Genomic DNA, 14,006 nt, shown 5'->3' with positions numbered 1-14,006 from the left:
TTTAGAATACTGAGACATTTTTGAAATGAAGGATCATTGTGGGATCCTCTGGGCCAATGTTAAGCAAATCAGAGGGTACCATAGTCAATATTTGAGCCATATGGCCTGCTTTTACAATTGAATGTCTGTAGCCAGCCCTTTTTATGTGCCCGTGATTTTTTTTTTTAAAGATTTTTGAGCTATAAAAAAAGAAAGAAAGAAAGAATCCGTATTCATTGAGTATCTACTTAGGCATGTGGCTAAATGCTCTACTTGTGATCATCACAACCCTAGGAGGTAAGTAGGAACCGCAAAATACAGGAAAGTGGGGAGACAGGCAGCAGGGCCATTTGGCTAGCCCTCAAATGATGGGGCCTCCAATTTTCACTGCTTTTCAGAAGCAGATCTGAGCACAGCTGGTTTAAGCCTTGAACTATATCCTTCAACTCTTTCTAAAAGCCATTTGCCCCCAGTTGCCTTGGCCTGGACTCGTCATTCACAGCTATGTGTAAATTCCAGCTGAGTTTGTGATCAAGAAACTATCCCCTTGGCCACTTAGGAGAGAGTGTTCGTGCTATTATCACTCTGGTTCACAAAGAGACCTTTCTTCCTCCAGAGCACAAGGAAATATGCTCTCTGAGTATCTTCTAACTATTTCTATGAATATAAAAGAAAGACTGGTATTCATACTCTTGTATATGGCAAATTACATATATAATAATACATATTATTGATATATTTGTTTATTATAATTTTAAATTTCTGATTCATTAAAAGATATTTCTTATAATTTTCTATAAATTTCTTATAATTATCATTCCTGTATTCGTTTTATTTCTTTTTTAATGTTTATTAATTTTTGAGAGAGAGAGAAAGCAAGGAGGGAAGGAGCAGAAAGAAAGGGGGACGGAAGGTCTCAAGCAGGCTCCGTGCTGACAGCAGAGAGCCTGATGTGGGGCTCAAACCCACGAACTGCAGGATCATGACCTGAGCTGAAGTAGGACACTTAACCAACTGAGCCATCCAGGTGCCCCTCCCTTTATTTGTTTTTTTTTTTTAATTTGTTTTAAATGTTTATTTACTTTTGAGAGAGAGAAAGAGAGACACACACACACACACACACACACACACACACACACACAGGTACGAGTGGGGGATGGGCAGAGAGCGAGCGAGACACAGAATCCGAAGCAGGCTCCAAGCTCCAAGCTGTCAGCACAGAGGCCAACAGAGGCTCGAACTCACAGACCGCGAGATCATGACCTGAGCCGAAGTCGGACACTTAACCAACTGGGTCACTCAGGTGCCCCCCTTTCTTTGTCTTAAACCTGGTTTACATAAAACAGAAAGATTTCACATTCAATTATGTTCGTTTATGCGTATACCAATGCTTTTTATCTCTCTGTCCATTCTGTAATAATAGACTTTATATCAGTTTGCATTTTTTTAATACTCACAGAGTCACATTTACCATTTTTAAAAATATTGTTGTTTTCTTTTTTTTAATTTTATTTATTTATTTTGGGGAGAGAGAGAGACAGAGCATGAGCAAGGGAGGGGCAGAGAGGGAGACACAGAATCTGAAACAGGCTCCAGGCTCTGAGCTGTCAGCACAGAAGCCAATGCAGGGCTTGAACCCACGAACCGTGAGATCATGACCTGAACCGACGTCGGATGCTTAATCAACAAAGCCACCCAGGGCTTTGTTTGTTGTTTAATGAGACATGGAATTATCGTTGTTTAATGAGACACGGAATTCCAAAATTTAGGTCTTGCCCAGGAAATAATTTGTTTAAAAGTAACTGCTTTGGGGCACCTGGGTGGCTCAGTCGCTTGAGTGTCTGACTCTTAATCTCAGCTCAGGTCTTGAACTCAGGGTCTTGAGTTCAAGCCCCGCATTGGGCAAAAGTAAAAGTAACTACCTTGCATACTTTTGGTATGTGAAAGTAAATATTGCGTGTCACCAAGTTTCTTTGTATTAATACATTAAAGATTTTCTGACTTGTCTCATTATTTTTCAGTCCCCAGGTCTAGCTAGATGTCAGTACAAGACAGAAGTGTCCAAATGTGAGAGCTGTATACCTCACTATAGCTTTGGATGGTGTTATTAGTCTCATATTACAAATAAGAAACTGAGTCTCAGAGGTGAAGTGCCTGTATCAGTGGGTTCTCCGCCAGGCTCACTGTGAGTTTCCCAGATCTCTGGAAATGGTTTCGTCTCCACTGCCTGACACCCTCCCTCCCCAACCTTGCCACATTTGATTGGTCTAGGACCAGACACCTGACCCACACCAGGCAGTCCAACTTCTTTTCTAGGATATTTGAAAATGGAATTGAGGAAAGAGACCAAGCCTTCTCTAATGGTAAAGTTAGGATCCATGAGATGCAAGAACTACCAGAAACCTTGATGCCCTCTCTGGAGAGAAAGCCAAATTGAAAGAATAAAGCCAAACACATGAGAGAGAAAAAAATTCCAGGGGAGAGAGTGTCCTGGAGGCATTTAAGTCCCTGACTTCAGTTATCCCTGATTCTAGATGTTCTCGGAACCTTCCACTAAATCCCCCTTTCTGCCTAAGCTGAGTCAAGTCGCTTTTATGCACTGGTAACTGGCAAGTAAAGAGGCCAGTTCGGGGAGCTGACTCCTGAGCCCATGCTCTGTTTGCTACAGTCGATCAACTTCACCTGGCTGCTCAGATCTTGTCCCTGGCAATGTGAGAATGAACAGTACAAAGGCACCAAACCCAGCCCATCAACTTCACTCGATCCACACATATATTCAGCTTCAATCCCCCACAGCGTGTGGGAAGCTGATGTTCCCACTGATGTTGTACATTTAGAAATGACACGTGCACCTAAGGGCATGGGCTTGGAAGGGAATGTTACACTCTTAGCTATGTTTCTGCGTGGGACTTGAGGAACATGGTGAATAATCAGCCCTATGAAGCCACACCCAGACAGCCTTGGAAGAATGGGAAGGGAAAATAGAAGAAGTAGAAAAATCTGAATTAAAGGCAAAGATAATAGGCCTCTATGTGGTTATATGCCTTGTTGCTTTCCGAAGTTCTTTCTCATGCATTATCTTGGTTTGGGTCCTACGGCAACTCAAGAGGGATAGAAAGCAGGTGCAGTATTAACCTACGCTTTATGGAGAAGGAGACTAAAAAGATACCTACCGCAGTGTCAGGAGCATAGTAGGTGCTCAGTAAACTCACCCATTCATTTCCTGCACTACTGACATTCGGTAACCATCTGATGAATGAAAAATGTGGTGCGAGGACATGATGTGACTTGTCCAATGTGACACAGTTACTCAAGGGCAGAGCGAGGCAACTGCCTCTCTCTGCCCTTGACTAAAGAGGAAGTGAGCATTTCTAACCCCTTCGTGAATTCATGTACTGCAAGTTCAGAGAGCTTAATTCTCCACTGCACGAGAGGCAGTGGGCTTTACTGTGTCTCAGGCTTGCCAGCCCTGCAGAAAGTTCTTTGAATAAATGCTGCCTGGCTGCAGATATTATCATGCCTTCTAGCATTGAAAGGTCTTGCTTCTCAAGCAAGCACTCTCTGAAACCTAGGGTTCCAGCACAAAAATGCTCAAGAAAAAAAAAAAAAGTGATTACTGCATGGAGCTAATGAGTGATTTATGGATCAAACATACAGTCCCAATTCCTTTTTGCTACTCTCAATGGCATGTGAAGCTAATTCAAGGAGGCAGAAAGGACATTCCATGGCCCAAGTTCTGTAAAAGGGAGGTGAAAACCCCACCCTTCTATAGCAGGCAATCCCAGTGGCAGAAAATGTGATCTCTCCTGCCGAGCACATGAAGATGATTGAGGCCTGTCATTGCTTTATTCCCTTGTCACCAGAAGAATATCGGTGCAGAAATCACGTGCAGAAATTAGATCAAAATTTAAATGGGGCTGAAGGCGTTGCTGTCACTTGGGGAATCTCCCCCTGGTGAAGTTACAGAAGCTCTTCCTGTACCCCCTGGGAGCCATCTGTCACTGACTCCCCCGCCCTCCCCGTACCTGACAGATGCTTCTGTTCCCTGGGCAGGCAGAATCAGCTGGGTGTGAATCTCCAACTCAAATCTGTCTTGGACAATGGGAGTTCCTGGCTAGATTCCAAGCAGACCCAATCCTGAGGAAATAAATAGAATAAGTCCCAGCAGAAGAGGATTTGCTCCTTAGGGCAGACTTTTGGGGTCAGCCACAATCAACCTGGCATCCCCCCAAGCTTTGGAGATAATGAGCATGCAGATTTATCCCGGGTCTCAGGGTGGCTCTGGGAATTTGGTAATTCAAGCCAGCAATGCAGCAAAGCAACTGAGCAGTGCACGATACGGGCTTTAGCAGTGCAGCTACCCCTTGGTCAACCACCTCAAACCTCCAGTGGAGGAAGGAGATCGTAAGTTGCACTGGTCCACCTAGGTTGGCGAGCATTATCCAAAGAATTTATGACTACTCACCCAAGTCACCAAGAGACTGACTTAATCAGGCCGCATCGACTGTTTACAATGAACGTGAACCTCCCCAGTGCTGGGAGTCCTCCAGTCTGAAATTATGCAGGTGCCAGGACCACATGGCACCTCCATCAGCTGGATGGTCCTAACTGAATTATTACATGAGGATGTCTCATGTTTATAGAGTCACCAGGCCCTGAGTAAGTTTCACAAGAGGTTAGCGGTTGTCTTAAAATTTGTATGTTTCCATACTTGGCAATATCCATCTAATTTTTAAATCTTGTTTCTAGGAATGTATCCTACAGACATGCACACAGCAGCATGTAAGACTACATGTCCAAAAGAACAAAGATGTTCATTGCCCCACTGCTTACAACAGTGAAAACCTGGGGCGCCAGGGTGGCTCATTCGGTTAAGTGTTCGTTCGACTCAGGCCATCATCTCATGGTAGTGAGATTGAGCCCCACCTGGGGCTCTGCACAGGGCATGGAACCTGCTTAGGGCATGGAGCCTGCTTAAGATTCTCTTTCTCCCTCTCCCTCTGCCCTTCCCCCACTCGCACGCTCCCTTAAAAAATAAAAAAAATTAAAAAAGTGAAAAACTACAAATAACTCTAGTGCCCATCAGCAGGGAAACGGTTAAATGAATTGCAGCACGACTCTATGGTGAGCGGCTGTGAACTGGCAGAGTGGTGTGGTGCCATCATTTTTTTCTTTCTTAAAGAATAGATGATACAGATGGATATTAACACACTTAGAATCATAGGTTTTCATACGTATCTAATCTAGAAAGAAGCACAAGAAACAAGAGAACTAAGAAAGGGCAATTAATTTAACTATTTTTTTTAATTCTATTTGATCTACTTGATCTTTTATTAGAATTAAATCTACTTGATCTTTTATCAGAATGATGTCAGCCCAGCATCTGTCCTGCGTGACCATTGTCTGGACCATCAATTACTCAGTGAGCTTGCCATTGAACTTGATAGGCTTCCGTGAGTTGTGACTCCAAGGTCCCTTCCCTGCCCACAGCTGCAAAAGGAAAAGGTTCAATCATTTGACCCCATTATAGGTGAGTGATTCATGTGGTTGTACAATCATTTCTTCCTAGAAACGGTGATAAGCAGAGACCTGGGTCAGTTAAGGGGGACAAATCCACATTGTTAATGCTCCTTCCACCATCTTAAAACATACTGTCAAAAGAAAGGGTGAGGGCAGGATGGGGAGTTATTGTTTAATGGGTGGAGAGTTTCAGTTTTGCAAGATGAAAGTTTTGTGGACGGATGGTAGTGGTTGCACAATGAATGGACTCAATGCCACTGAACTCTACACTTGAAAATGGTTAACATGGTAACTTTTATGTGCATTTTACCACAGTTTACTAACTGTGGCTTCACACAGCCATTAAATCAGGGTTTACTTTTAGTTTTTTCTTTTTAAGTGTATTTATTTGAGAGAGAGAGCAGAGAGAGCGAGCAGGGGAGGGGAACAGAGAGGGAGAGAGAGAGAGAGAGAGAGAGAGAGAGAGAGAGAATTCCAAGCAGGCTACGCACTGTCAGCGCAGAGCCTGATGCAGGGGCCTGAATCCACAAACTGTGAGATCATGACCTGAGCCAAAACCAAGAATCAGACGCTTAACCAACTAACCCACCCAGGCACCCTAGGTTTTTTTTTTTTAACGTTTATTTATTTTTGAGAGAGATCGAAAACATAAGCAGGGGAGGGCAGAGAGAGAGAGGGGAACAGAAGATCCAAAGCAGGCTCCATGCTGACAGCAGAGAGCTGATGTAGGGCTCGAACTCGCGAACCTCAAGATCATGACTTGAGCTGAAGTTGGATGCTTAACCGATGACTGAGCCACCTGGGCGCCCCAGGGTTTATTTTTTAAATGTTAGCAAGAAAATAAAACAAAAGCAAATGCCCTACCCCCCTTTTTTTAATGTTTATTTATTTTTGAGAGAGAGAGAGACAGAGTGCAAGCAGGGGAGGGGGAGAGAGAGAGGGAGACACAGAATCCGAAGCAGGCTCCAGGCTCCGAGCTGTCAGCACCAGAGCTCGATGCAGGACTCAACCTGCACTAACTGTGAGATCATGACCTGAGCCGAAGTCAGACACTCAACCAATTACGCCACCCAGGAGCCCCTACGTCCTCCCTTTTTAATGCATTCTATCTGAAAACAGAATCAATGACAGCCATTAGAATCTTGGCAAATTAAGCCAACTCGCTCCTCAAAACAACACAAAAAGCCCTTCATATATTATCTAGCTCTAAACAGATCTATTCTCTCTGTGGCAGGGTACTATCTGAAAAGGAAAGATTTTTGCAGGACACCAGGAAGGGGGCCATTTGTAACCTTCTTGTAAAGCACCGGGACAGATGAAAATTAATTGTGAGCCCTTGAGGGTGACAGACAAACAATGGAGCAAGGTGCGTGAAATGGAACAGTGGCCCCTCCAAAGAGAGGGGCCTAAGCAGAGACATCCCAGCAGCTTCTCCAACAGGTAATTGTTTCCCTGCGTGCCCATCAGTCACTCATTAGCATCCAAATGCCTGGCCAAGTCACATGGGAAATGCCGGACTCTGGCCAACTCAGGAAAACCAAGGATGTGTGGCAAGTTCTGCTTATCAAAGTTTACTAACTGCAGGCTAGTAATATGTGGGGTGAGTGAAAGGAGAAGGCTGGCTCTCCGTCCTTATCCTGATTTCCAGTTCTAATCCAGGCAGACTACAGATGGGGGGGGGGGGGATGTTTCTATCCTCAGAGATTCTAGAAAAATTATAAGTAGGAAACATTTGGAAAAATCTTTTTAACCAAGAATAGGCATAGGTCTATATCCCCATTCCCACCCAGAGGCCGAGTGCTTCCGTTCCTGCTGCAAGTATTCTCTTAACTTCTTTGAGCCTCAATTTTGTCACCTGAGAAATGGGATAATTGTAGTGTCTATAGGCAACAAACAAGCAAACAGGATGATGTTAAATTAGTAAATTAGTAAACAGGATGATGTTTGATAGCAATAAAGGCTGTGGGAAATATAAAGCAGGGGGATTGATTCATTCAATGTTCATTTAAAAAAATTTTTTTTAATGTTTGTTTTTGAGAGAGAGACAGAGAGAGATAGAGTGCGAGAGGGGGAGGGGCAAAGAGAGAGGGAGACACAGAATCCGAAACAGGCTCCAGGCTGTTAGAACAGCGCCTCGAACCTATGGACCGTGAGATCATGACCTGAGCCAAAGTTGGACGCTTAACTGACTGAGCCACCTAGACAGCCCCATTCAATGTTCATTTAAATAAGATGTAGGAGCATCTGGGATGGGCCAGGCTAAGTGCTGGAGATATGTCAGTGAGCAAAATCTGACAGAGATCCCTGCCCACTGGATCTTATTTATGTTCCAGCTCCTAGAGGCTAGAGAGTGTGGGGATAAACAGAAGCAGTGGGCAGGGGGAGCCTCTTTAAGGAAGAGACTTTTGATCTGAAGAGGAAGTCACTAGAGAACTGCACAGGAGAGCAGTAGATGCAAAGGCCCTGAGGCAGGAAGGAGGCTTCCAGGAACCGAAAGGAGGTCAGTGGGGGCTGAAAACAAAGCAGGAGGGAAAACAAAGCAGGAATTTCACTTTCTGAAAAACTCCACAAGTTTCCAAACTTTGGCACTGTAGGTGGGCAGGGGAGTCCTTGGGACACTGAGCGTGGCAGTGGGTTTGGAGGATGGGAAGGTTTTCACTCCCTTCTCCCGCTTGCCCATTTTCCTCTGCCTGGAACAGAATCCAGAAAGGGACTCATCCAACTTGCTTGCTTGCTTGCTTGCTTTGGGCGGGGAGGGGGGTGTGGGTTGGGGGGCTCATCCAGCTTTCTAATCTGAACTCCCAAGGAAGTAAGAGTTCAGGTGAGGAAATACTGCTGTGCCACCACCCACCGGGCTGGAGCCAGTCACCCTCTCCAAACTTGGGAGGTTCCCTCTGCCAGATGCATACCTCCCTTGCTGGAGGGAGTGGAGGCACCCAGGACAAGTGCCATAATGGTTATACTAGATTTTTCCAGCATCCAAGCGCCAGCCAGCCACTTCTCACTTGTCTGCTTTGTTAGAGTTTGGAGTCGTTCAGCACCTGGGGGTGAGATAAGCTGCACTTTGGTGTAGGGTTAGGTCTGTTTTCTCCACCCAGGAAATCCGCCCCCCGCCCCGCCCCCAGCAGCCTGGACAAACCCACTTTCATTCTTGTGCATTTCCCACCTCAGGTGTGAGGCTGTCAGGCCCGACAACTGCCAAAGGAAGGCGTCTCTCCAAGGACAGCCTCTCCTTGAAGCTGTGACATGATGTTGGGGTGTAATTTATACTGGAAGTAGATGTTGAAAGTCATTCTTAATTTGCAGCTCGCTGGCATTTCACACAACAACAAAAGTTATGGTCCTCATGGTGAGGGGCTAGGTCAGTAATGCCTTTTGCATTTCTCTCTCTCTCTCTCTGTCCCTCTGTCTCTCTGTCTCTCTCTCTCTCTCTCACACACACACACACACACACACACTGGGATTTGCCACCTTTCCTTTCACTTCAGAGGGCAAAAAGGAGTTCAACCCAGAGCTGGCAGGCAGAGAGGGGTGGGTCAGGACTTCACGTCTTGGGATGTAAGAGTGAAGTGCCCTCCCTTGCCCCGGGGCTCAGCACTTCCTCAGCCATTTCTGGGAAGGCTCTCTATCCCAGAGCGCTGACAAATTGGCTTCGGGTTGGAACTGCAGGAGCGCCCGCCAGGAACTGAGAGGTGCCAACGTGGGAACTTGGAAGAAGCTCAATCTTAAATTAGGTTGGATGGCTGCCTCTTTGGAAATGGCAAGTTTCTAGAAGATGGCGGAGTCAATATTGTCTGTCCTGATGAACAAACTTGAGAGAGTCTTCTACATAAACAGGGAACCCAGAGGAGCAGACGCCCCAGTTTCCAGTCATGGGAGGAGACAACGGGGTCACCCCAGGGTGGCTCAGAGAGGCTTCACCCATACCCTGTTATCAGCCTGCCCTGCTCCCTGGTTTTGATGGGGGATATTGATCGATATTGACTATTTCCCAGTCTTTTTTTTTTTTAATGAAAAAAGTTGTTTAATGTTTATTTATTTTTGAGAGGCGGAAGGGGCAGACGGAGAGGGAGAGAAAATGAATCCCAATCAGGTGCCACACTGTGAGTCCAGAGCCCGACATGGGGCTTGAACCCATGAACCATGAGATCATGCCCTGAGTGGAAATCAAGAGTCCGATGCTCAAGCAGCTGAGCCACCCAGGCACCCCTCTCCCAGTCTTTTCTGAAATACAACCCCCCACTCCCACTTTCCATGTGGTTGCCCTTTAGGCCCTCTTGGATAGAAATTTCTGAAGCCACACTGGTAAAAAGAAAAAAAAAACATAATAAAAATAATAATCACTCAAAACCACTCTGACCCTATGCCATTTACACTGTCAACCTCAAAATGTTGTATATTTATAGAATGTGTCACAATTCTCACTCCCCTTTCCCCGTAAATTATTGTTGTGAATTTCACGACAAACCTTCAGGTAATAGGTAGGGGTTATTAGCCCCTTTTTCACTGCAGAGGAAACTGATGCTCAGAGAGGTTTAGTAACTTGGCCAAGGTCACACAGCTAATCAGGAAGTGGTGAAATAGGGCCCAAGATCCAAGCATCTGGATTCCTAGTTCCAGAGTCTTAATACCATATGCCCTCTGCTCCGTGTAACCTCGGATTCACCCAGATCTCAGTGGTTGGCAAACCGCATGTGCTTAGGGGGGCCACGGAAGATGGGGAATGGGCTTTTTCACCAGATGTGGCCGTGCGTGCTCAGTGACAGCCTCGTTACAATGATTAAATCGTCCCGTGTTGGTGACAGATTAGAAGATTGGGAGGCAGGTGGACTATGAACCCAAGAGTGCCTCTGGGACAGCCAACCAAGGAGAGCCATCCATCACTAGGAGCTGGCAGGCCCGATGGGCACCTCCAGCGCCTCTGGGGACAAGAGAGCCCGGGGCCCCTGATGAGCCAGATGTTATCCACTGCCATTTGCATCTAAAATCCCTTATTTCTTGGCATAAATTGATGGAGGAAGCAAAAAGGGGGTGGTGTAATGAGGTTGGTACTTTCAGCTCCTTTCTGACCTCCATTTAGGGCAACCTCAAGGGGGAAGTTCTCCTAAGGTTAAATGGCTTTAGGTGTTGAGCAGGAATACAATCAGATCACTTGGCCAAGAAGTGTCAGAGGCCTGTGGAGGGCAATTTGGCAGAATCTATGAGACTTTTAAATGAATGAACTTATCCTACAAATATATTCTCTCCTGGGCCAAAGGAAGCATTCGCAAAGACGTTCATCATGGCATTTTGTATTGCCACAAATGTCTATTCGTGTATTGAACATCTATTAAGCCCTGTGGATACAGCCAGAACCAGGCCAAAGTAGCTATCCTCCTAAGCTTTGATTCTAGGAAACATTTATTCGAGGAAACATTTATTCATTACTAAATAAACCTTTACTGAGTCCCTCTGTGCTGGGCACTGTTCTAGGATAGAATTGCCAGATAAACTACAGGCTGCCCAGTTAAATTTTCTAAGTTTTTCTTTATTTATTCATTCAAGTAATCTCTACCCCCCTACATGGGGCTTGAACTCACACCCCAAGATCCAGTCACGAACTCTTCCAACTGAGCCAGCCAGGTGCCCCTGCCCAGTTAAATTTGAATGTCAGATAAACACAATATTTTTGTTAGTATAATTATGTCCCAAATGTCCTACCTTCTTGGGACATAAATATGGGACATACTTATATTTTTAAAATATTCATTGTTTACCTGAAGTTCAAATTTAACTGAGAAAGCTGTGTTTTAATTTGCTAACTCTGACAACCCTATTTCAAGGACGTTGTTGGTAGCCAAAGCTCAGACACAACCTAAGGGTCCATCGACGGGGGACTTAAGTAAATTGCAGAAATCCAAGCCATAGGAAATTATTACCAAAAAAATAATAAGCTAGATCTATATTATGATTTGGAATCATTTCCAAGATGCATAGTTAGGTGAAAAGAGGAAGGTTTGGAATAGTGGGATAATTTGCACACCTTCTGGTAAAGAAAAAGATAGAGATACATGCATATATGTTCATGGAAGGTGCTTGCTTCAGAAGAAGGAGAACAAGAAAACTGGGGAATAATTAAGGTGCCACAATGTATACCCTTCTGTACCTTTTGCATTTTGAAATCTATTTGTACATTACTTACTTTTAAACAAATTAGTTATCTGTGTGTGTGTTTTAAAACACTTTGGGGGCGCCTGGGTGGCTCAGTCGGTTGAGCAACCGACTCAGGTCAGTAAAATACTTTGGGGGCGCCAGGTTGGCTCAGGTCATGATCTCACGGTTTGTAAGTTCAAGCCCCGCGTCGGGCTCTGTGCTGACAGCTCGGGGCCTGAAGCCTCCTTCTGATTCTGTGTCTCCCTCTCTCTCTGCCCCTCCCCCACTGATGCTCTGTCTCTCCCTGTCTCAGAAATAAACATTAAAAAATAAAAAAATAATAATAATAAAATAAAATAAGATACTTTGGCTGGTGGAGCGCCTGGGGGGCTCAGTTGTCAGTTAAGCTTACGACTTCGGCTTGGGTCATGATGTCACAGCTTGTGGGTTTGAGCCCTACATGGGGGTCTGTGCTGACAGCTTGGAGCCTGGAGCCTGCTTTAGATTCTGTGTCTCCCTCTCTCTCTGCCCCTCCCCCACGTGTGCTCTGTCTCTCTCTCTCTGTCTCTCTCTCTCAAACATAAATAAACATTAAAAAAAAAAATACCGGGGCGCCTGGGTGGCTCAGTCGGTTGAGCGTCCGACTTCGGCTCAGGTCACGATCTCGCGGTCCGTGAGTTCGAGCCCCGCGTCGGGCTCTGGGCTGATGGCCCGGAGCCTGGAGCCTGCTTCCGATTCTGTGTCTCCCTCTCTCTCTGCCCCTCCCCCGTTCATGCTTTGTCTCTCTCTGTCTCAAAAATAAATAAACGTTAAAAAAAAATTAAAAAAAAAAATACCTTGACTGGTGAGGCTGTAAGATTCTTGGACAGGGTCGCCATAGCCTCCCTCAGTGTCTTCCACAGTCAGGATTTCAGGATGGTCCCAGAGGCAGGAGGTAAGACAGAATGACCTTAGAGGGTCACCTGAATTCAACATCAAGAACCATGGCACATAAGTAGGACCAGATACATAATTCTCAGGGCCCAATACAAAATGTTGACTACTTATTCATAAATTATTAAGAATTTCAAGGGGGGAGCCCAGTGGCTCCGTTGCTTGAGCGTCCAACTTCGGCTCAGGTCATGATCTCACGGTTCATGAGTTTGAGCCCTGCGTCCGGCTCACTGCTGTTAGCGTGGAGCCCACTTTGGATCCTCTGTCCCTCTCTCTCTGTCTCTGTCTCTTTCCCGCTCATGCTCTCTCTCTACAAAATAAATAAACCTTTAAAAAAAAAAAAAAAAGAGGGGCGCCTGGGTGGCTCAGTCGGTTAAGTGGCCGACTTCGGCTCAGGTCACGATCTCGCGGTCCGTGAGTTCGAGCCCCGCATCAGGCTCTGTCCTGACCGCTCAGAGCCTAGAGCCTGTTTCAGATTCTGTGTCTCCCTCTCTCTCTGACCCTCCCCCGTTCATGCTCAGTCTCTCTCTGTCTCAAAAATAAACGTTAAAAAAAAATTTAAAAATAAAAAAAAAAAAAAAGAATTTCCCAAGAGTCACAATAGAACATTAAATCCAGCGTGGGGGCCTAGTCAACGCAGGGCTCTGCTCCTGTGCATGCGTCACCCACCCATGGAGCTGGCCCTGCACACACACAGTGGCCAGCGGGGCAGAAAGAGACAGTTTGGCCGCAAGACATCCAGCCCTACAAAGCAGGGAAAAACCCATGGCACCTGGTCGGTTTCCTCGAACAAGGACACCCGGGAACACATTTCCTTACAGAGTCATTTTCCACACTCGCTGCTGCTGTGGTCACGAGCTTAGAAGAGAAACCAAAGCAATAAAATGGACATAAATCAAAGTCAATCATGTTAATAAAATGGATCCAAAGGGTCAGTGTGGCAGGCAGGACATTAGGATTCAGACAGCTTTAGTATCTTCCTGGAAAAATTACACACATTGCTGTCAGAGGTATCTCAAAGTTCACACAAAATATGTCTCCTGGCTCATTTAATTCCCATTTCGCCAGCAGTAAATTATTAACCGAACAAGCTTGAGCTGTGGTACAGCTGCTGTTCCAACATAGGCCTGACATCCGCACAGAAACCTGCTCAACGATTTGTCCTGGAAGTGACCCGGCTCTGAATCCATCTGTCCTGGAGCTGGCTCCAGCACCTGGCTGTGGAGGAAGATGCCCCCGCACGGCGTCCAGCTTCCTTTTGGACTGGGGTGCACAGTCCCCATCAAGGGGCCTCAGGGCAGTGGTCCATAACCCGGTGATCAGCGACCTCATAAGGCGAAGGCACCAGTGTGGGGAGAAGGAAAAGGGGGAAGGAAGGGAAAGGAAAGAGGGGAGGGGATCGGCTGAGGAAGAGAGAAGAAATACAAGCTTTGGGACAAAGT

This window comes from Panthera uncia, chromosome E1 (assembly GCF_023721935.1).
Source record: "Panthera uncia isolate 11264 chromosome E1, Puncia_PCG_1.0, whole genome shotgun sequence".
NCBI classification, from domain to species: Eukaryota; Metazoa; Chordata; class Mammalia; order Carnivora; family Felidae; genus Panthera; species Panthera uncia.
Note: the sequence above shows the minus strand (reverse complement) of the source record.